Raw genomic sequence first — 24287 nt, 5'->3', positions numbered from 1 at the left:
CGTCAAATGGTTGCAGCGCGCTAAACTTGACTGCGGTTGGAAGGAGTTAATTAGTGATGGGATTTTCGGCTCTATTTTGAGATGCGGCTCTAATGGTTCTTCTTACTGTGGAGAGCCGGCTCTTGTCGGCTCCCAAACGGCTCCCCATATATATTTTTTACATTATTAATTAATAGCTTAAACCTAATTTTATAACATTTTGTTTCATTATTGACATTGTTAAGCACTTGTGATGAGTAAAAATGCTGCATAACAAGGCTTTATAAATAAAACTTTTATTATAACCAATTATTAAATTATCACAAAATAGCACCAAAATAGAACGCAATACAGCTTGGCCAATTGCCTGCTGTTTCCACAAAAAAAGTCGAGCTAACTTTTTTTCAGTGTTTTACCACCACATTATTAACTGAAAGCTGCGTGTGATTGGTCAGATGTGTGGAGCACACGCTTGACATGCGGGCCGTGGAGACATTCTTTGCAGTGTTGTCCGAAACGATATGTGGTAGTATAAAGAAACACCCTTTAAAAACAGGGGAAGGAACATTTACCTGACAAAAATTAATGTTGCATTGTGTTCCAGGTTTGAAAAGTGCCAAAGTAGGCTAAAGTACTTGAAAATGTAACTGTATTTTGTTTCACAACAAATAGCTGTCTGACTGAATCGATGTGATAAACAAGCAAATTATTTCGAATAATTTCGAGTATATGTATAAATATTTAAGTTTAAGGTGCTGGGAAATATTGAAAATGGCCTTTTTCAATATTGAAAAGTGACGTACAAGTGCTTGAATTCCACCTTGTAAAGGTGTATGAACCCGGCATACATAACTTTGTTCATTGCGCTGAAGAGGTGCACGACCTCACTTCGCACGGGGGTCCTCACGCACGGCGCACGGACCCTCGCGCTGGTATCAACTTAGCTTAAGCACCGACTGAGGAAATAAACTCTCCGCTCTCTACCACTGGCAGAAGCAGAGCAATACGTGCAAGGAGAGGGAGAGACAGCGAGGCACCGGAGGACAAATAAAAACGATGTTGGAAAAAAACTGTGGCACTTGCAGAGCACAAGCGCAATACTGAAGGAAAAAGCGGCTTCCAAATAGGATCCTAAAATGGCTCCCATTGTGGAGCCGGTTCCAATCGTTCACTTCAAAGCGCCGGCTCTTAGAGCCGGATCGTTCGCGACCGACACATCACTAGAGTTAATGTTAGTTAGCTGAGCTACCTTAAAAAAAACCATGCCACACTGTGTTGCCGTTGGATGTTATTTCCAGTCGAAAGGCAGTGGAAGACTGATATTAGTCTTCACAGTTTTCCCAAAGATAAAAAGAGGAGAAAAATTTGGGTAGCCAGGTGTAGCTAGCTGTGCTCAAGCGCGACGGCCAGTCACTGCAACCATTTGACGTCACTACCTGCTGTGCCCGTCAGCAGTTATAAAAATGGAGACCTACGTGCAGAGGGATTTTACAGAAAATCTAATAAATCTGCTACTTTTTGTGAATTTTTACAACGTGTCTTAATAATTTAGAGTAATTACACGATATTAAGGCTTACATATGTTATCAGCCGGCGTTCCCTTTAAGACCTGGAAATACCTAGAACAAGCAAGCATCATATAAATAAAAGTTAAGATGATTCATGTGTGCGTTGCTCATGGGATAATGAGACATACAGCAATTTTTCCAGCTCTATTCACTCCTACAGAACAATGTTTACAGAGTCCCTTGGCCACACTGATTGGGAAGTTTGGTCTCTCAAATGGATCCCTTGACTAAGTTGTGGTATTGTTTTTATTTAATTTATTTTTTACTAAATAAAAAACTAACCCTGACATACTAAATAAATGAACCATACTATAAAACATAAATGTAAATTAATTATCTACCCTGTTCTTGAGGTCATTGATGATCTGGGTTGTTATTAATATGCAGCATCTTGTCACTCACCCGGTTAACGTTTTCTAGGGTTCCTGTCCAAAAGGCCCCTGTATTTTTTTCCAGCAGGAAAGGTTTGGCTGGGTAGCTGATATCATGACCCTCAAAGGAGAAAGACACGTACAAACAGCTGATCCTGCCTTTCAGGCTCAAATGCAGTGGTCCGATACCACATCACATGTAACGGATGTTGACGTGCAGCTTGTAACTGAAAGTGGACTGAGAGTGATGGTTGTGGGCTCAGCAGCAACCTGTCTTTCCTCCTCATTCTGCTTCTTAACAGCACCCACAGAAACCTCCATCTGGACCATCACCAGATGCAAACATCTTGGTCCGTTCTCTCTTCCAGGCTTTAAGCGAACTGCCTCGGAAAATCTGGGTAAAGAACTGCCGTTTCTTGCTCCTGGTCTTCTTTTTCTTCTCCAGTAGACACACAGTCCCATTGAAGATGTCAAACTCCCCACCACAGATTGGTGTGGACAGCGCACTACCCTTATTCCCAGGTTGGGAAATACATTTTGTCAACTGTCTCTGAATTATTGGATCTCAACTGACAGGATGTGGAATTGTCACCTAAGGAAAAAAAATATTGATTAGTGTAGTGTTATCTAAATTTGATAAGAACAAGCTCTTTAGGCCTGAACCAACATTCAACAATCATTCCTTTGGTTTTCATTACATTACATGTGCATTTAGGGACTAATTAGGCTGCGAGCGTGAATACAACTAACAACTTCAGCAAAGGACTGCTGAAGTTGCTCGCCGTAAGTAGGCTGCAAACACCTGCAGCCTATTGTGCCTGATTGCCCCCAGGTCTAGCTCGCGGGCTCCTCCTTGTGGCGACCGGAGGAACGGTCCTGGGTCCAACCCTGACAGTATGGACAAGGGAAGCGTGGATTAAAATCTATTATAGCTTCCTTATTAATATTTTACATGGTAAGCATATCTCGATAGGCTGATATCATACATCAAATAATGCTTTCCTTATCAAATCATGCTTTCAGTACATGTGTTTATGTACATGTGTTTCAGTACATGTGTTTCAGCTTTCAGCCGTGTGTTTATGTTGTCTACGTCTAGACGTACGTTTTTTTTTTTACATCGCTACTAACTCTGTGTGCACTGTATGGACAAGGGAAACATGGATATGCAGTTTATTAGAACTTCTTTATTAGAACTTGTATATAAACCAAGCACAACACTAACTTTTTACAACAGTAACATTTTTTGCACACATATGTAAGACTAGTGTCTTTGTTGTATTCGGCACATTCAACATGTGCCCACCTACTGCAGAAATCACACTGCACCTACCCCCCAAAAAAAGCCATTAGGTACATATTAGTACTAATACTACTCCAGTTGTCTAATAATACAAAGTATGCTTATGTTATACATTACCATTTCAATCATGCTCTTGTCTGCATCAGATTCCAGCAAGGAGCACACCACACAGTAATCATCTGCATTCCCTAGAAAAAATGATTTTAGTATGGTTTTAAACTGTAGCACTCATTCTCTAGAAATAATCATGTAGTAAAGAGTCTCTGCAGTAGCTTTATGGTACAGGACACAGATTGATAGTTTCGTTACCTTTGAGTCAGATGATGGAATATGGATTTATATGGGTTTTCACTAAAGAAAACTTTATGGCACTGCTTTCATGCAGTGTTTGATACCACTGAACTTTACACTGCAGCAGTGCACAGGCTACTTCAAGTCGTGCCTTGGTAACATCTTGTGGGGATGTCTGGACAGCGCTGATGTTTCTCCTCTGGAAATAATCTTCTGCAAACTGCAAAGTGGCATTTTACATGGTAAGAGTAATATCAGTTACTTATAAATGCCCATCACATTATTTTCAAAAGGTTTACCCTCAACACTAAAATCCCACAGCTGCTGGAATCCTGCTGCTTGTTGTGCAGCATTGTTTGTACTGTCCATTTAGGCTCCTGGTCTCCATGGCCTGTCATCCTTAAGAAGTTCCTAATTATTGTTTTAAAAAAATGATAGAAGAACACAGTTTAACATCACACCAGTTCTTTTCAGAAAAAAGCTCCAAAATTAGCACTGTAAAATAGCAATGTTAAAATGTTATTACCGCCAGTTACGTAGCAGCTTGCGCTCGAGTGCACTTTCATTTGCCAGGGGATCGATCAACACAAGGACCTTGTCAGACATGTTGACAATCTAAAATAAATTAGTTCATTCATGTTATTCTCTCGTCATATTATAACATTCTGCTGCATCATAGCACAATTAGAATATCTCTGTACGATTCATGCAAATAATGACTGATGTACACTACCAGTCAAATGTTTGAACACAAAAAAAAAGACATTTTAATCTAAAGGATTATGCCTTAATTTGTTTATAAGACAATTTGGGAAGGTTGTTGTATATATTAATTAATTCTCAACATACTTCATTTTAAATGCACCCTTTATTTCAGAACTTTAGTTCTCTACAAGGTCTCTGCATGTGAGAATGTGTTCAGGACTGATGTTAAAGCATCATAGGTGCTGCTTCATGAACAGGACAGTTACTTCAAAGAATCTAATATTTGTTTATTAGAGCATAAATAGAGCACAGCATTCGTTCATTGCTTTAGCATCTTTCCAGTTTTTTTATGTCAAAAATAATAAAAATAAACAAAGTAGGTGTGACCAAACATTTGACTTGTAGTGTAAACAAACCTGCTCTGAAAAATAAGGAAAGGTAAACAAACCACTAAAACCCAGTGAGCCCCAGTGTTTACAGGGCACATCCAGATTTCCTCCAGTGGAAACGTCATCTAAAGAATGTGTTGAATACAAAGTTGTCATTATTGTTACTGATAATCATTACTGCTAGACTGTAAAAGTGATGAAAGTACCTTTTTGAGCCTCTGGAATTGTCCAGAAAACAACGATGTTGCAATAACGCCACAGAGCTGGTGAACAGCTTTCTGTTAAGAACAACTGAAATTTTAATTATGTTGCAAGAAATACCTAACACAGCTACATAAATATAATTGCCACTTACCTGCTGTTTTTCAATGAGTGTGTGCAAGTACGCATCAATAACCTGCATTGTAAAATAAACAACCATTAAAGATTGTTATACTTCCTCTTGTAATACATTTTGACAGTGATTTGGTCTCTTACATCATCAGCCAGCCACTCGGTCCCATGCAGTGTACGGAAAGACGAATCAAACAGTTTATATGGTCCAACAACTGCCTCCACCCGACCACAGTCTTCTGCAGCCCACAACATTCGAACTGAAAGCACAGCATGAATGTCAAAGCATAGATATTTGTTTTTTCTAATCCCTGTACTATTACAGTTACATGGCCAAAAGCATGTGAATACATGAACACCATTCTCATTTGCCCTAGTTTAACGCCAGGGCCTTTCAAACCCAGGGCCATCTATACACAATTCCCTATGCCATTGCATGATGTAGAATTAAGATTTCCCTCCCATACAATGACCATGCCTGGCCAGATCAGTTCATTAGAAGAGGTATGCACATACTTTTGGCAACATAGTGCATCTGACAAACGTCCAACAGGTCTAAATGGCCAACGGGCCAACATGTATAGTTTGAACAGGCCAAATCCCTTTCATGCAAACTATAAACAAGGGTAGGCTGAACAAATGACCAACAGGTCAAACTTGAACACAGAACTCATTAACAACCTCTTTCTTGTATGCTTTCCTGTATGGCTGATGAACCTGGGGGATGCTTCAACAGTCAACAGTGGTAATTGTCACATACACTGTTGACTGGTATACAGAAAGCTGTGAAAGGCAAACTCATCATACTCTAATGATTGTGTAATTGAAAAAATGTCTGTATAAAGACTCATTGAATAATAAGGAATGGATCAAATAAACACTAAACAAGAAACAATATATTCAAGACCTATGTAGGCCTCAATTTACCTCTGTTGTTGCATCACAGACTTGAGTGTGTTTTTTAGGGGCAAAGTGGATAACTGATGGTCTCTGTGGCAGGTAAATGTCTTCAGTTAGTCTTTCCAAATCTCCTCCCATGGTCAAAGAGTTGGGGCCATCAGAACATGTGCTGGTCTCATTCTCTTTGAGGATCTTGTGAGATTCTTGAGTGGTGACTTGCCTGTCATCATTTTGGCTTCTTCTGTATGGCTTGATGTGGTTGACACCCAGGTCTACTGACGCACCCATGCGTCAAAGATGGCCACCGTGCGAGTATATACATTAATGTTATTAATATCTCAGCGATACAACATCGCAGGCACACGGTTAGAACGTGTTTGAAAACTGGAAACTGTTTTCAAAAAAATGTTAATTCATGCTTGAGCAGACTGGCCACAAGATGGCAATACATGACCGAGTTGAAGCACGCCCGTATATGGCTAATCCTTTTATGGCTTGCACAAGGGGGGGGGGGTTATTGCTCCTGCCTGTGACTGCTGTGACTGGCGGATTCAAGTGTCAGTCATTACATGACCGCTGACATCACTCACATCGCCCTTTACGGATGTAGGAGGGTTTTAGGACGGCATTAGATCCGTTTCACCTCGGACAAACACGGAAATACACTTTGACGGCCGCTAGCTAGCGAGCTAGCGTCTACTCACCTACATGGCGATGGTGAAGGTATGTTGATGATCGATGACTAATAGAATGTTATTTTGCAATATTGATCACTATAATAGCGGGCGATCACAGATAGGGTCGCGAATTTCGCGATGGTCCCGTGTAGTTAGTTCGCTAGCTAGCAGCTAGCTAGCATCTGGCTAGCTAGCGTCTACTGATGAACCTGTGTTGATTTCCTGAGGGGTTTATGAAAAATATAAACGATCGATGACTAAATGCAATATCGATCACTATAATAGCGGGCGATCACAGATAGGGTCGCGAATTTCGCGATGGTGTACTGTAGTCCTGTTTGTAGTTCTATGTAGCATCTAGCTAGCTAGCGTCTACTGATGACCCCCATATTGTAGGCCTGAGGAGAGACTCGTGACCGATGACCTACGACCTCAGGAAACATATCGCCCTTTGCGGAAGTTTTGGCCGCTTTTTGACGCCTGAGGTAAACAAACCGGTTTTGCTCAGTAGTTTACTACTACTACTACTAGCCCTTACTACTACTACATAGCGGTTATGAACCTATGTTGATTTCCTGAAGGGTTTTATGAAAAGTATAACAGATCGAAGGCTAAATGAATGTTATTTTGCAATATTGCTCACTATAATAGCGGACGATCGCAGATCGGCTCGCGATGTGTTACTAGCTGTCTAGCTAGCCTCCTGGCTAGCTGGCTGTCTAGCTAGAAACTGCTTCTGTGCAAAATTCGTAATTTATTCTTTATAAAATTATTTTTACTTATTTTTTTATTATTTCGTATTTGTCTTTTGCCTATATGCTTGCTTTGTAGATGTGAAAGTATAGTATATAATAATCTAGATGAGTGGATATGGTTTTGGCTATGCTGATTTAGCCTGTAGTTCAGGAGTTTGATGGGAGTTTCGTAGTTTGGTGTACACATTTTTGTACTTGTATACTACTATATATATTACATGTTTCACTATTTTTGTGAAGCAAACCCTTGAGCAAACATATTTCAAGCAACAATATTATTGATCTTTTAGTAAATGTGTAATTTCATATAAAATATGAAAATTTTTGAAAATATGCCTCATATTTCCAGGTTTAGGACCATATTATTTATTTATGCAATACTCTAAGTCAATGTAACCTCATTAGGAAGAGAGCTGAGATTGTTCTGAACATTTTGATATGAGACATGTGGGTAAAATGCTATAATTAAGTATGTTTAGAGACACATTTATGTAACCATGCTTAAACAGCAAAAATGCCCATAGTGTATATCTGTGTCTCTCTCTGTTCAATAAAAACAAGTTGCTGTGCGCAATTGGCTGCCGCTTCTCACCGGTGTGTGATTGGTTGTCTGAGAGGTAGCTGTCTTAACAATTGTAAAGCGCCTTGGGTATCGTGAAAAGGCACTATATAAATTGAAACATTCATTCATTTATAAAAAAAATTAGACATACTTCATTCACAAATTCTCTTCCCTGATCAGAGAGTATTCTATTTGGACAACCATGTCTATATAAAATTGAGCAAATATTTCGTCCCACTTCAGCTGCTGATTTTGTCTTTATTGGGAAAGCTTCAACCCATTTGGAAAAGTAATCTGTGGCTGTCAGGATATACTGGAAGCCATCGGCAGTTTTTGGAAGCGGTCCTGTCCAATCAATGCCAATGAGCTCCCAGACAGCAGATACCTATAAATGTAAAACATACATGTTTTATTTTACATTTCAACATTTTTCTTAAAAGCTGTTGTATATTATAGAGATACCACTGGACATTTACTTTTATACACTCCAATGGCTGGGCACCAGTCAAAGGTTTTCCAGTTCGCTGGCACTGATCACATTCCAAGACCTTTAAGAAAGTCACTGTTAATATTTATGCAGATTTATCAACAGCTCAAAACACACAAGAACGCACTTCAACACATACCCAGTTGTCAAGATCAATGGTCATGCCAAGCCAGTAAAATCTGGAGCACACTGCAGCTCGAGTTTTCAGGATGCCTGAATGTCCTCCAATCGGAGAGGCGTGAAATTCCTGAAAGCTTTCTTGCCTCTTCTTTGGATTTTATGGCTTTTCTACTTTTAAAGAAAAGCTGTCCTTCTGCATTGAATATTCATTAACATTCATTAAAGTCGTATAATAATTAAAGAGCTACCTTACCAAGACACTGGCTACATTTAAACAAATAAATGCTCACCCTTTTCAGTAAATTTGGAAGCATACCTCCTCAAATGTAATTTTTGGGAGTTATTATACCCAGATGGGTATGATCCCTGAGAGAGGAAGTTGAATACCTCATCCCACCTGTTCTCCATAGCTATATATGGATAGGGAGAGAGAAGAGATGGGATAACTTTTATAATTTTATTTGGATGTAAAATGGTACATTTCATAGTACATCTCTATTATATATAGAGTACTGAGTATAATGTGCTATATATCTTATCTTTTGTTTGTTTTTAAGGCATGGATTACAGTGAAGTAGAGAGCATGGAAAGAAATCTCTTAAATTTTGCGCTGACCATTCTGAACATTCTAGAAAAGTGGAATAACATTGAGCTGTTGGTATCCTGGAGCTGAGCTTGAAACTCTATGGCAGTGTTTCTCAGTCCTGTTCCTAACTGCTCCACACAGTTTTAAATATTCCACGATTCAACACACAAAGTATTGAATGTACATGATCTAGCTCCAACTGCTTATCAAACAAACGGTTTATTAAGTCACTAGTGAAGTGGATTATGTGTGTTGAGCTATGTGAATTACCACAAGTAGGATTAAGAGACACTGCTCTAGGAATGAATATATTGGCAAAACAGAGTCCCCAGAGTCAGTCCTGTCAACACTATACTTTGCAGTTTTTTTGTGTTCCTCCAATATGACAGTTTTTTACTTAGTTAATGAGCTGAATCTGGTATTATAAATGAGGAAAAGCACTAAAATATGCATGACATGGGGTCTCAGTGACTGGGTTGGAGTCTCTGTTTGTCGTTAAGTTCAGATGTTCACTGTTTTTGACTAACAAAAGTTAAGGGGTTTGTTGACAGGTTAGACCACATATGTCAAAGTCAAGGCCCGCGGGCCAGATCCGGCCCGTGAATTGATTATCTATGGCCCCCTGGATGATATTTAATTACTATTAGAACCGGCCCGCAAGACACAGCCACCCGATGGTGTTTTGCACGCACAAACACTACATTCCCCACAATGCAACGGTAGCCCGCAAAGTCACTGTAGCGCACACAAGCGGCGAGGGTCCGCGCAGCGAAAATGACGTAATCGCAGTGGCTTCACCTGTGCGCTCTGTCGATTCGTGAGGTCGTGCACCTCTCGAATTTTGCAACTTTGCGCGCACCAGCACATTAAACTTAATTAAGTTAAATATTTATACATATATTCGAAATGATTCGTTGTTTATTCACATTATTTAATGGTTGTTTATTTTCAAAACGCCCAATCTTAACGTCTTCACGTTCTCTCATGTTTCGTCCTGGAATTACAAGAGGCTCGTATTTGTTAACGCAATACAAGAGAACTGGGGTGAGTTTCCCAAAACGTTCTTAGCACTAAGTACTTCGTAACCTCGTTCTTATGTACGAGGTTAAGAAGTACTTAGTGCTAAGAACGTTTTGGGAAACTCACTCCTGTTCAGTCAGACAGATATTTGTTGTGAAACGAAGTAGTTACAATTTCAAGCATTTTCAAGTACTTAGCCTAAATTCCAGCACTTTTCAAACCTTTATTACTTTATTCAGTGGCGCAAAAAGGGGGCATGCAGCGTATGCGACGCATAGGGGCGCTGCACTAGAGGGGGCGCCAAATCGATGAGATATAATACTTAATTTGTGTCCATCTTACGTTCGCCACCCCCCCCCCCCCTCCCCCCCGTCAACAACTTTCGTTCGTTCCGATAGTATGTTTGCATACACCTCAGAAAGTAAGTAATTGCACCCCTGACTTTATTCATTTAATGTACAGGACATGTTTTCTTTGAAGGAAGTTTGTTTTTATCTGTTTGCTTGCTGAAAAATGTTTTCACTTGAAATTACTGACAGATCCATAAGAAAATATTGCTTTATTCATTTAAGCATTAAATAATATACACTGTGTTAGGTCTTGGTTCAATAGGCTATGTGCAATCATTTCAATATGTTTTAATAAACATTGAACCAGTCCGGCCCTCTGCTTGTAGCAAATTTGGTTTTTTGGCCCTCTGTGTATTTGACTTTGACATCCCTGGGTTAGACAGATATACATGTCTCAGGATTATGTATAACTTGAGCATTATTTTAATGTCAGTGATAGCCTATCCATGTTCTGTATGCAAAATCTATTGTCATAAAATAAGCAAACGGGTCCAGGTTCCATTCTTGGGGTTCTTATGCCATGCACATTTTTTTTCTCCATTTTAAAACACTTTTTTTACTCGGCCCCACCCACATTGATCTTAATTTGCTAAATAGGTCAATCAGGTTTTAGAAAAGGTAAAACACAACGTGTGATATAGGATCCCCAGGACTGGTATACGGAACCCCTGAATTAAACAAAGTCATTACTAATTTTGCTTACCCTCTTACAGATTGGACTTTCTGATTCAACTCCTGTTGTGCTGAGACACGCATGCTGTTCACATGTCGCAGACACTGCCCTATGCAAACGTATAGTGGCTTTGCTTTTTCAAACTGCACATTTTTCTCAGCTCAGTGTGCCAGTTGTTCCCCCTGTGCACAGCTGTACTGAAACTGAACAGTGCTGGCACAAACCTTGGACAATCGTAAGTTTATAATAATCACACTAGATGAATGATCTAATTTAATGCACTTCTTCTTTCGGCTATTCTCTTTCAGGGGTCACCACAGCGGATCAAACTCCTCCATCTGGCCCTGTCCTGAGTGTCCTCCACTGACACCCCAGCCACTCTGATATCCTCTACCACTGCATCCATAAACCTCCTCTTAGGTCAAGAACTCCACTGCTGTCTCTCCCAAACATTTCCATGCCTCCACTGGAATATCATCAGGTCCAACTGCCTTACCACACTTCATTCTCTGAATTGCAGCCCTTACTTCCTCCTTGCTCACCTGAGGCACTTCCTGATTCACAACCTCTACCTCTTCTAACCTTCTTTCCCTTTCATTCTCTTGATTCATCAGCTCCTCAAAATACTCCTTTCACCTTCCCAAGACACTCTCCTCACCAGACAACACATTTCCATCTTTATCCTTTATCATCCTAACCTGCTGCACATCCTGCCCATCACAGTTTCTCTGTCTGGCCAATCTGTACAGATCCTTTTCCCCTTCCTTAGTGTCCAACTTCTCATACAGCTTGCTATATGCCTTCTCTTTAGCTTCTGCCACTGCTCTCTTTGCCTTGCGACACATCTCCTTGTACCTCTGTCTACTTTCTTCATCTCGCTGAAAATCCCAATTCTTTTTAGCCAACCGCTTTCCTCTCAAACTTTCCTGAACTTCCTCATTCCACCACCACGACTCCTTGTCTATCTTCCTCTGTCCTGAGGTCAAGTACCTTCCTAGCCACATCCCTCACTGCATTTGAAGTTTCATCCCAGGTATCCAGAACACCACCACCATTACCCAGTACCTGCCTCACCTCATCCCTGAATTTTACACCACAGTCCTCATCCTTTAACTTCCACCACCTGATCTTAGGTTCCGCTCTCACTCTCTTCCTCTTCTTCACCTCCAACATCCTCCTACATATCACCATCCTATGCTGTTTAGCTACGCTCTCCCCGGGTAACACCTTGCAATCACTAACCTCTTTCAGGTTTCGTCTCCTACAGAGGATATAGTCGACCTGTGTGCATCTTCCACCACTCTTATGTTACCCTGTGCTCTTCCTTTATCTTAAAGTAAGTGTTAACTACAGCCATCCTTTTAGCAAAATCTACCACCATTTGTCCTTCCATATTCCTTACATTAACACCATATCTACCCAACACCTCCTCATCATCACTGTTCCCTCCACCAACATGTCCATTTGAATCTGCTCCAATAACCACTCTCTTCATTAGGAACCTGCAAAACAACTTCATCTAACTCTCTCCAGAATTCTTCTTTCTCCTCCACATCACAACCTACCTGAGGAGCATAAGTACTGATGACATTCATCATCACCCCATCAATCTCCAACTTTACACAGATCACCCTGTCACTTACTCGCTTTACCTCCACTACAGTCTTACTAAATTCATCCTTCAGGATTACCCCTACTCCATTTCTCTTCCTGTCTACACCATGATAGAAGAGTTTGAAGCCACCACCAATGCTCCTGGCCTTGCTCCCCTTCCACTTGGTCTCCTGTACACACAGTATATCTATCTTCCTTCTGTCCATCGCATCAGCTAGCTCTCTCCCTTTACCTGTCATAGAGCCCACATTCAACGTACCAACTCTAACCTCCACTTTCCTGCTCTGCCTCCTCTCCTTCAGCTTCAGAACCCTCTTCCCCCCTCTCCTCCTCGTCCCAACAGTAGTCCAATTTCCGCTAATGCCCTGCCTCGACCGACCCGGTATGGAATTTCTGTTTTTGATCCGCATCATTTGATTTGGCGCAGTTTTTACACCGGATGCCCTTCCTGACGCAACCCTCCCTATTTATCCAGGCTTAGGACCGGCACTAAAATACACTGGTGTGTGCACCCTAGTGGCTAGGTTATCTAATTTAATGCACTGCCTGAATTAAATTACAGCAACTTTTGTCCATATTATTAGGGTGTAAAGCCAGGAGCAATCAACAACATGGTGATCACAAAACCTGTGCCGAATGGAACATCTCAAGGTGGAGTTAGGTATGGTGCTTAATTACTTCTAATTAGACATGCAATTGTGCAGTTTAGCTGCTCTACCACAAATGTATAGTTACAATTAACTTTAATTTAAATATTCTAATTTAATATTAAACTAAATGCTTATAGTTTGGGATATTGTCTGTACTTGAATTTGTAGGAGTGGACTCTACAGGGGCATGGTGACCACTGTAGGCATGGCATCCCACAAGCCAGCTGTGCAGTGTGCATTTGGTATGGTGCAGGAAGGCATTGGTCTGTCATATCAGCAGCCTGTTTTACCATCACGACACATCACTCTCCACCCTGATGTGCCATCAACCCCACTTCTTCCTCTAAAAGACCACCACCTTGATGCACCCACCTGTGCTTTTGTGTGCACTGAACAGGAACTCTTTCACCTGAAGTCTTTGGAGGTGTCACTTGATATGGCTCACAGAATTGAGATGTCAACTCTGGCTCAAGCCTAGAGTAACAGCGTCACGTTTTCGTGAGGTGTGCCATGTCAGAGGGCATAGCTCTGCAGAGTCCCTTGCTGAACGCATCATCAGAGGTACCAGACGGACGGCTGAAATGAAGAGAGGTCTAGAGATGGAGTCCGGAGCAGCATCTGAGTATTGCAGGATACTCAATGTAAATCACACACCATGTGGCCTCATCATCCACCCAGATGCTCCCTGGCTTGGTGCAGCCCCTGATGGTGTCGTATTTGACCCCACTGAATACCCCCAGTTTGGCTTGGTCGAGATTAAATGCCCTAATGTGAAGAATTACATTGACTGTAAGTATCTGTATATGGAGTACGGATGTTCAAAACTAAAAAAAGACATGCGTATTACTGGCAGATTCAAATGTCAGTTACTAATCAGCGGGCTTCACTGGTGTGATTGTGGTGTGGGCTAAGGAGGATTTTTTTTTGTGGAGCGTGTTTATATGAATGCAGATGTACAGAGACAAATTCGTGAGAAGACAGATTTATTTTACTTCTACACATATATGACAAAATATCTGTCATTGAAATGTTAACATGTTCTATACAGAATCTTTTTTAAATCAAATGTTCCCTTATTTAACAGTATTTGAGCTTTTCTTAAACAGCACAATGTGTTTTTGATGTAAAGAACCTGGAAATATGAAAAAAGTTTATGAAAAAAATATTTACAGTTACAAATGTAAATGTTACAAATTATTCATATGTAATTAATTATTGTTTGATTAATAAAAAGAGCTTTATTTTAACCCATGACTTAACTAGTGCTTTGTTTTGATAGTTTGACAACAGGCATGCCACTGTAAATAACTGGTTATTGTTTACTGTGTGGGGGAAAAGGAAATTATGCCATCAAACAACTTTTGTTTGATTCTCCTTATTACACGTTCTACGCGTACACCAAGTCGGGCTATGGATTCCGTTTCAGATACCTGGTATGCAGGCATCTGACTTTGCTTTGACAAAAATGGTGGGCAGTGGACTTTGCACTTAACACAATCAGTAATTAGGAAGCCCTTGCCAATCATCACTGCCATTTCTTCTGTGAGCAACTTGGCCAATCCTGATTGTTTGAATAACTCTTTGTCACTGACTGACCCAGCGTAAAGTGAGGAGACAAATGTCACTGCACCGTGTGGGGCGATGCCAACTAGGCCCTTCATGGTGCAGTGAGACTTGTATGCGGAGTACATCTCACTTTGTAGGAGTGGTGATGATGGTGTCTGACACCTGAGCTCAGTGCAGTCCAAGATAACCCGAGTTACAGGGATGGCTGGAGCCTCGTCGGAGGAAGGTGGCCTCAGACGCGCTGGGAAGCCTGTCCGGAAGCGTCTGCCTTGATGTTGGTCATAGGCTTGGTGGGCGTGCGTGGGACGCTCCGGGAGCTAGCTCATCGCGGGAGGGAGGGGTTCCGAGGCCACCGTGGGAGTGCTGGACTGGCCAACGCTCAGGCACAGAACGTCCTGTTCCTGCTTCTTCTTCCTGGCGTTGTACCTGTAACAGAAATGCAACACAGCCTATGAGTAATCAGCCTGTATAGCTCACAGTGTCAATGAGATCAATTTCAAACCAAAAAGACTTAAAGGTGGGTAAACTCACCACTGGGTCAGTGTCCTCTGATTCAGCTCAAAGAGCTGTATTCTGGTCCGGGCCACGAGGCCAGGGCTGCCCAGGACTACGCCCCTGTTGACGCCGTAGTCCCTCATGATGGCAGCCCACCTGTTCACCCTGACGCCGGCGATGGTCTGCCCACCAGGGTGAAGGCGACAAAGCGCCGGGGCAAATGGCCTCGACGAGGCGGCTCACCCTGGGCCACTGAGCAGGCCCGCTGCCTTGTCCGAGGAAGCAGCTGCAGACAGACACATACCGAAATCAGTGACACGGATACAAGCCAAACTAGAAAAGCCCGAAGGATACTGGATTACTGAATGTTCGCCTACCGCTTCAGACTCTCTGTCCCAGCGACAACAGACGTCTAGGAAAGACTGCTTTTGGACAGTCGATTTCTGTGACGTGGCGGGCAGACAGCACTGCCTTTGTCGCTCTCTGGCAGTTTGTCCCAGAGTGCAAGGATGCCGTCTACCCTCTGCTGTGTCACAAAAGCCATACATAGGAGATTACATACGTTAAACATACAGATGTTTCCTTACTAAGAGTGGAAGCGAGGTCTTCGCTTCCTGGTCTTGTCAAACTGACCTACAGAAGCTTATTTTAAACATCCTGTATCCTGCAGGCACTTAGAATATGGGAAAGAGCAGACAATCATTTTCTCCGACACTCTTGATAATAAGCAATTTGATTAATACTGTGACGGGCAGGGTGAGCGAAATAAAATGGAAGCGATCACGCCAAGTCTCAGGGAAAATGGAAGGTTTAATAGAAAAGTGCGCAAACCAAAAACCCGTGACTTTGATCCGAATTAAGGATATAATAACCAGCGGTCAACTGGTACAAAAGACGAGACATATATAGGCAAACAAACGACCCTCAGGTGAGACGGATCACGGGCTCCGCCCACCCGAGGGACACACACAACGCAACGATACAGGACAGCTGCCGCTGTAGACGGGGGCGACCAGCAGTGGGCCCGCCGTACTGTGACAAATACTACAATGTGAGCAAAATATAACGTGATTAACATAAGAAATTTGGTTAATACTTTAAGGCTAGTCAAATTCTATAAGGATTATAAAAAGCTGTTTGATTAGAATATATGAGCTTTCATTCTTGAGCATTGTGGTTAAAATATACCTTAGCATTCTTTTACAAATAAAATTCTCCAACAATACTACTAGTCATCTTGGAGAGTTATGTTAATAAAGTTGATAAATAATTTTACAGGGGGGAAAAACCCAGAAATTTGTGTTTTCACAGAAGAATAAAATAATAAAAAATCGTATGAGTTTTTAAATGACAAACATTTTTAACAACCAATTTACATTAGCTAAACAGCACTGTGCGCATGCTCACTACGCGGTCAACGTTTGTTGCTTAGTAAGCGATGCTAACTTCCGTCTTGTATCTTCAAATGTTTGATATATGATCTTTTCTTTCAAAACGGCGAAATTTGATTCTTTATTAAACTAATGGTATAAATTAAAAAGTAATCTTATTGTGGTATTTATTATTTCATTTTATTATCAATATATTTTTTTTCAAAGATAAATTTTTTTTTTTTTTTTTTTTTTTTAAGTAAGAAGAGGTTTTCCCGTAGGTCAGTGGATTGCATGTTGCGCTACGAACCGATTGCCCACTCAGTGGGGGGTTCGTAATCTGACCTTGACGCTGCCGTGTACACGCCGGACCGCCAGGTAAAGTATAAGCGTAATAAGTTACTCCAGTGCCAACGTCGGCAGTTGAAAAAAGCCGTGGTCCAGACCTACTGCAAAACCATCCTTTTATTTTATACTAATTGCTTTCCTTTCAACTTCATGCTTACGCGCTTACACACTCACATCCCTTGAACACAGGACACTAAATCTTTCACAAATTTACATTTATGCAAAATCCACACAGAGCAGCCCAGACCGAGAATCGAACCCAGACCGCCTTGTTGTGAGGCGAAAGTGCTAACCACTACACCACCGTGCTGCCTCCTTCAACTCACCTACTTTTTAAAGCGATGCACTCTGCCGTTACGCGCCTCCGTTACTTCTCGTTCATCGAGTCTGTGCGAGTTCGCCACGTTTACTCTGCTCGTCCGTCACAAACGTTTGCAGTTTGTCAACTTGGCTTTTTCCCCACCATACTGCACAAAGCGGGGTGATACTATCCCGCTCCCATATTCGCACTTGGACTCAATGACAACATTTTAAACCAAACCAAACTCAATAAAGCATTTTCCTTACAACTCTGGGGGGGAGAAAAGCATGAATGAAACCAAAGACATTGCTTATGTAGCGCACGCAGTTTGTTTCAGTATAGGAAAAATACACATTAGATGGCCTGTATTTGCGATCGGTTCAGAACCTGGATCTAAAGCAAAAAATGTATGCCTCGTCATACATACACAAATACGAAGGTAAGGAAATTTTATCTCATATTTTAGGTTGGCCCATGAAATAATCTAGTTAGTTAATGCTAGCAAGGATAACTACATTAGTGTTAGCTGTGCTAGTTTGTCCTGTTGACAAGTGGATTCGTATGTTGAAGCTGCAACTTGGCTGTTGTTCAATGATCTTAACTTCTAGGCATGCATTGCATTAAAATAACGCTTGATATCTTCACCCTGTTATAATGGTCAGAATTGCTAACACAGCTCAACAGCATGAAAATATTGCTAATGTGTCTACAGTCTACTATCTAGGGTTAGATATGTAGCTGTCTAATGTGCTATCTGTGCAGTTGTTTTAAATGTTATTTTTTATTCAGTGTCGAATAGGGACCGGTGTTCTGTCGAGTTGTGCTGCTTATTAATATTTTACATGGTGAGCATATCTCGATAGGCTGATATCATACATCAAATAATGCTTTCCTTATCAAATCATGCTTTCAGTACAGACCCATATTTTTTTTTCTGTGCGCACTGTATGGACAAGGGAAGTGTGGATTAAAATCTATTATAGCTTCCTTATTAATATTTTACATGGTGAGCATATCTCGATAGGCTGATATCATACATCAAATAATGCTTTCCTTATCAAATCATGCTTTCAGTACAGACCCATATATTTTTTACATCAATACTAACTCTGTGCGCACTGTATGGACAAGGGAAGCGTGGATTAAAATCTATTATAGCTTCCTTATTAATATTTTACATAGTGAGCACATCTCGATAGGCTGATATCATACATCAAATAATGTTTTCCTTATCAAATCATGCTTTCAGTACAGACCCATATTTTTGTTACATCACTACTAACTCTGTGCGCACTGTATGGACAAGGGAAGCGTGGATTAAAATCTATTATAGCTTCCTTATTAATATTTTACATGGTGAGCATATCTCGATAGGCTGATATCATACATCAAATAATGCTTTCCTTATCAAATCATGCTTTCAGTACAGACCCATATTTTTTTTACATCACTACTAACTCTGTGCGCACTGTATGGACAAGGGAAGTATGGATTAAAATCAATTATAGCTTCCTTATTTATATTTTACATGGTGAGCATATCTCGATAGGCTGATATCATACATCAAATAATGCTTTCCTTATCAAATCATGCTTTCAGTACAGACCCATATTTTTTTTACATCACTACTAACTCTGTGCGCACTGTATGGACAAGGGAAGCGTGGATTAAAATCTATTATAGCTTCCTTATTAATATTTTACATGGTGAGCATATCTCGATAGGCTGATATCATACATCAAATAATGCTTTCCTTATCAAATCATGCTTTCAGTACAGACCCATATTTTTTTTACATCACTACTAACTCTGTGCGCACTGTATGGACAAGGGAAGTATGGATTAAAATCTATTATAGCTTCCTTATTACAGGGTTCCCACGGGTCCTTGAAATCCTTGAAAGTTTGTGAATCTGAAAAAATAAGTTCAAGGCCCTGGAAAGTTTTTGAAAACAGGCATAAAAGACAGCCGTCCTTGACGGTCCTTGAATATTTTAGAGGGTTTGAAATTTCACATGGATGAAGACCGCGGTCACAGAATAATAGGGCACAGTTGGTAAGGAAGTCAATATTTACAAAAGATTGCTATGAAAAAGATTGCCATGATGTTTTAAATTTCTCATCCTTTGTTGAAAAAATATGATCTGATATGAGTTGTTATAAAGATTTAAAGAAAGTCTGCAAAGTGATTCCTTTAACATTTTATATTCAGAGTTGACTGTTTCGATGCCCATGTTAAAAGTGAATGACTGTTGAGTTCAATTGTAATAACAAGATTATCACTGATGGTATGAGACAAAAGATATAATAGATATTCTTTCAAGAAACATCCTAATACAAATTATAAAACCACAAAGGCTTGTCAAATGGCTCATGTCTTCTAAAGTAAAAGAGACTCATTTCAAAATAATAAATAAGATATATCCTGTAGCCATGTTTCTTGAAAGAAGAGTTAAACTTGATGTGGATTAATGGACCTTTTTTAAGTCAGAAGATGAATCCCAGGAGCATTTGTTTTTCCATCTCAATCTTTACAAAGTTTTTGCATGGACACTAGAAACTGGATTAATCTCAAACTTCTTTCTTTTGATACCATTATACTTCAGTTCGAATTTCTCTGATTCCATAAATTCACTACCATAAGTGGAGTGGTTAAAAGGCTGTTCTCTTTATGAATGAATATTATTCTTTATTAAGTAGATTTAAAAACTATGCTAGAATCATCTCACGCCAGATTTCTCTAGAAATCTATAGTTCTAATCTCATTATATGGCTTTGCTCCTCTGTTTTATGTATGTACTGTATGTGTATATGCATATGTGTATTATTGTTATTATTATTATTATTTGTCTACTGTCAACGTGTCATTATTTTGCCAGCACAAGTTCATTTAAAATTACATTGATTCTACAGGGCCTATGCTGACTTTTACTTGGCAAAGTTTGGTCATTCTCCTGTAGAGAAATTTGTTTGTTTGTTCAGCACCGAAAGCAAGTGTTTCCTGTAGGTAGTTGTTGATCCTTCAACAACTATAGCCATTTTATGTGAATGTCGTCATCTCAGATGTGCATTGCTAAATTGCCAGTCATGCACAGAAAATTTCAGGATGCATGGCTTGAAATGACATTCAGTCTTTTGAATTTGCGTTGTATTAACATCGTTTTTTGATAACATATTCAGGGGTAAGAGTAGGTAAATGCTGGCAGGTGCAGTCCTTGAATTTGAGGAAGTTGGTCCTGGAAAGTCATTGAAAGGTCCTTGAATTTTATGTTAACCAAGGTGTGGGAACCCTGTTATTAATATTTTACATGGTGAGCATATCTCGATAGGCTGATATCTTACATCAAATAATGCTTTCCTTATCAAATCATGCTTTCAGTACAGACCCATATTTTTTTTTACATCACTACTAACTCTGTGCTCACTGTATGGACAAGGGAAGTGTGGATTAAAATCTATTATAGCTTCCTTATTAATATTTTACATGGTGAGCACATCTCGATAGGCTGATATCATACATCAAATAATGTTTTCCTTATCAAATCATGCTTTCAGTACAGACCCATATTTTTTTTTACATCACTACTAACTCTGTGCGCACTGTATGGACAAGGGAAGCGTGGATTAAAATCTATTATAGCTTCCTTATTAATATTTTACATGGTGAGCATATCTCGATAGGCTGATATCATACATCAAATAATGCTTTCCTTATCAAATCATGCTTTCAGTACAGACCCATATATTTTTTTTACATCACTACTAACTCTGTGCGCACTGTATGGACAAGGGAAGCGTGGATTAAAATCTATTATAGCTTCCTTATTAATATTTTACATGGTGAGCATATCTCGATAGGCTGATATCTTACATCAAATAATGCTTTCCTTATCAAATCATGCTTTCAGTACATGTGTTTATGTACATGTGTTTCAGTACATGTGTTTCAGCTTTCAGCCGTGTGTTTATGTTGTCTACGTCTAGTCGTAGACAGGATCTCCGTCGGTGTGGTTGTGTCTGAGTGTGTTCATCAGTCTCACCTGTGGCTCATCTCGTGAACACTCGGCGCTTATGTGGTTTGTCTATTTAATGTGCGTTCGCGCAGTGTCCCGTGCTCGTCTTTGTTAGTCATTTATGTCAGTCTTATACGTTCATGTGTGTAAGCTATACGTGCGCTGTCTGGACTATTTTTGTATTAAATAAAATAACATTTGTGGAAGACCATTGGACTCATGCCTCGTCTGTCTCCCTGCGCCCAGCGTCACACCCATCTTTGTTTTTTTTTTACATCGCTACTAACTCTGTGTGCACTGTATGGACAAGGGAAACATGGATATGCAGTTTATTAGAACTTCTTTATTAGAACTTGTATATAAACCAAGCACAACACTAACTTTTTACAACAGTAACATTTTTTGCACACATATGTAAGACTAGTGTCTTTGTTGTATTCGGCACATTCAACATGTGCCCACCTACTGCAGAAATCACACTGCACCTACCCCCAAAAAAAGCCATTAGGTACATATTAGTACTAATACTACTCCAGTTGTCTAATAATACAAAGTATGCTTATGTTATACATTACCATTTCAATCATGCTCTTGTCTGCATCAGATTCCAGCAAGGAGCACACCACACAGTAATCATCTGCATTCCCTAGAAACAATGATTTTAGTATGGTTTTAAACTGTGTTATGTCCTATGATAGTGTTGTATTGTGTTTGCTGTCTACTCCGCTCCAGACTCCGTTCCAGACTCCGCTCCAGACTCCGCTCCAGACTCCGCTCCAGACTCCGCTCCAGACTCCATTTCACCCTGCACTATATAAGGCCCTTCCCGGTGCCTCCCAGCGAGACATTTTTGCTCCTTGGTGGTTTTGGTGTTAGTTATTAGTATTCTGCATTTGTACCTCATCTTAGAACTCTGGTTTTTGACTGCTTCGAACTTGTTTATGCTTTTTGCCTTTGCCCCTGTTGGATTGTCTGCCGGTTGTACATTTTGTAAATATTCTATGTGTTGTTGGTGTTCTGGTAAGTAGGGAGTGGCTGCCATTTTGTTTTGGGATTTGGGTTTGTTTGTATGGTTTTTTTGTTAGGGAGTTAGGGTAGTACTGTATGTTTGTTTTCTGTTAGAGTAATTAGTGTTTGGTTTATTTTATAGTTCAGTTCTGTTTGTTATGTTGGCCTGGGCCACTCCTGAAGCTGAGACCAGTTACGTGTATGTATATATCTTGTAAATTACAATTTCTGTATAATACACCTTTAACCACCCACTCCTGTTGTCCCATCATCACTAACATTCGCACTGCTGTTCACATACACCACTGTTACGGTCCTCACGCCTAGACAGGCCGTAACAGAATTGGGGGCTCGTCCTCCTTTCTTTTGGCTCTTTGTTTGCTGCTTCTTCTTTTGGTTTTGGCTGGTGGGTTTTGTTCTTTGTGGGTGGGGGTGTGTGTGTGTATGTAAAATGCCGGACTTTGACCTTACCCAGTTCACTGTTTATCCGACTCTTGAACAGTTTGATGATTGCCGCAAGGTTGACTTATTGTTGGTGGCTGATTTCTTTAGTGTGGATGTGCCTCGTTTGGCTCCCAAGAGAGAGATTAAGAGGATTTTGGAGGCACAGTTGGTTAAGGACGGGATCTTGCCAGACCGAGACAAATCGCCTGGTGTTGCACCGAGTTTTGCCCAGGGGCTGGAAGCAGCGGAGGCTGTAACCGACTTCATGGCTAGGCCCAGCATGGAACCTGGTGTTTACCGTTCTCATGAGGTGGATCCTGTGCTAGCAGTGAAACTGAAGGAGCTAGAGCTGGAAATTAAGATACAGGAACGCGAGGCAGAGCTACTCAGAGTCAGGGGGTTGCAAGTGGAGGCTGACAAAGAGATTACCCTGAAGAGGTTGAGTATGGGCTTGGAGAAACCTATACCTTATCCTCGGAAGGTAACCTCACCAGCACCAGCTCCCCTTTCTCACGTGAGTTCACCAGTCCCTATGCCTCGTTCCTCACGTACATCTACAAGTCCAGCAAGCCCAACCGTGAGTACTGCTTTTGATGTCAGTAGACATATTGGCCTAGTTCCTGTGTTCAGGGAAAATGAGGTAGATGCCTATTTCCCCATTTTTGAGCGCATAGCCACCACACTTAGTTGGCCACAGAGTCTTTGGTCGCTGCTGCTACAGTGTAAACTTGTAGGAAAAGCGCAGGAAGTGTGTTCCTCTCTGTCTCTTGAACAGAGCTTGGATTATGACATTGTAAAATCCACTATATTGAAAGCATACGAGTTAGTACCTGAAGCCTATCGACAGAACTTCCGGCGTCTGGCTAAAACCCAGAGCCAGACCTTTGTTGAGTTTGCTAGAGAGAAATCTCTCCTATTTGATAAGTGGTGTGCAGCCTGCAGTGTAACAACTCTTGATCAACTCAAAGAGCTTGTGTTGCTAGAAGAGTTTAAGAATTGCCTTCCTGAGAAAATGGTGGTCTACCTTAATGAACAGAAGGTAGTTAATTTGTCTTCTGCTGCTACATTGGCAGACGAATTTGTGCTGACACACAAAACTGTATTTCATTTGACTCCCCGAAGTGTAAACCCTAGTCGACCTGTTATGTCCAGACCTGTTGCTTCTTCAGAGTCTCGGGAAAACACTTCAGCCACAGACAAACGGGAATGTTTTTATTGTCATATGCAAGGCCATCTCATTGCTGCATGTCCTACTTTGAAGCGTAAAAATGATCGTCAAAACCCTACTGTGAAGAAAGTCAATGCTTTTAGTTCCAGCACTACAGAGGAGACACTAGGATGTCGAGCCACTGTTTCAGCCACAGTAGACCCTGTGTTTAAACCATTTGTGTTTTCTGGGACTACCTCACT

General features: G+C 40.7%; 3 long non-coding RNA genes across 5 annotated transcripts; 1 reads left to right on the top strand and 2 right to left on the bottom strand.

Annotated features, from left to right (window-relative positions):
* Positions 1 to 306: 306 nt before the first annotated feature.
* Positions 307 to 6630, bottom strand: LOC143504361 (uncharacterized). Of its 3 annotated transcripts, XR_013127556.1 has the most exons (4): positions 5867 to 6630; positions 4813 to 5199; positions 2721 to 2806; positions 307 to 2510 (listed from the first exon to the last, which is right to left on the bottom strand). It is a non-coding gene; the product is annotated as an uncharacterized LOC143504361 (long non-coding RNA). The 3 variants fall into 3 exon arrangements; XR_013127558.1 differs by lacking the exon at positions 2721 to 2806; XR_013127557.1 differs by lacking the exons at positions 307 to 2510; positions 2721 to 2806 and adding an exon at positions 4358 to 4731.
* LOC143504360 (uncharacterized) lies at positions 6575 to 13261 on the top strand. Its single transcript, XR_013127555.1, has 3 exons — positions 6575 to 7001; positions 11378 to 11550; positions 12321 to 13261. It is a non-coding gene; the product is annotated as an uncharacterized LOC143504360 (long non-coding RNA).
* Positions 13262 to 14338: 1077 nt separating this feature from the next.
* On the bottom strand, positions 14339 to 15833 carry LOC143504362 (uncharacterized). The gene is made up of 3 exons (XR_013127559.1): positions 15772 to 15833; positions 15431 to 15680; positions 14339 to 15325 (listed from the first exon to the last, which is right to left on the bottom strand). It is a non-coding gene; the product is annotated as an uncharacterized LOC143504362 (long non-coding RNA).
* Between the last annotated feature and the right edge of the window lie 8454 nt (positions 15834 to 24287).

The sequence above is a fragment of the Brachyhypopomus gauderio genome, unplaced genomic scaffold, assembly GCF_052324685.1.
Source record: "Brachyhypopomus gauderio isolate BG-103 unplaced genomic scaffold, BGAUD_0.2 sc272, whole genome shotgun sequence".
Lineage (NCBI taxonomy): Eukaryota > Metazoa > Chordata > Actinopteri > Gymnotiformes > Hypopomidae > Brachyhypopomus > Brachyhypopomus gauderio.
This window is presented reverse-complemented; position numbering and strand designations above follow the sequence as displayed.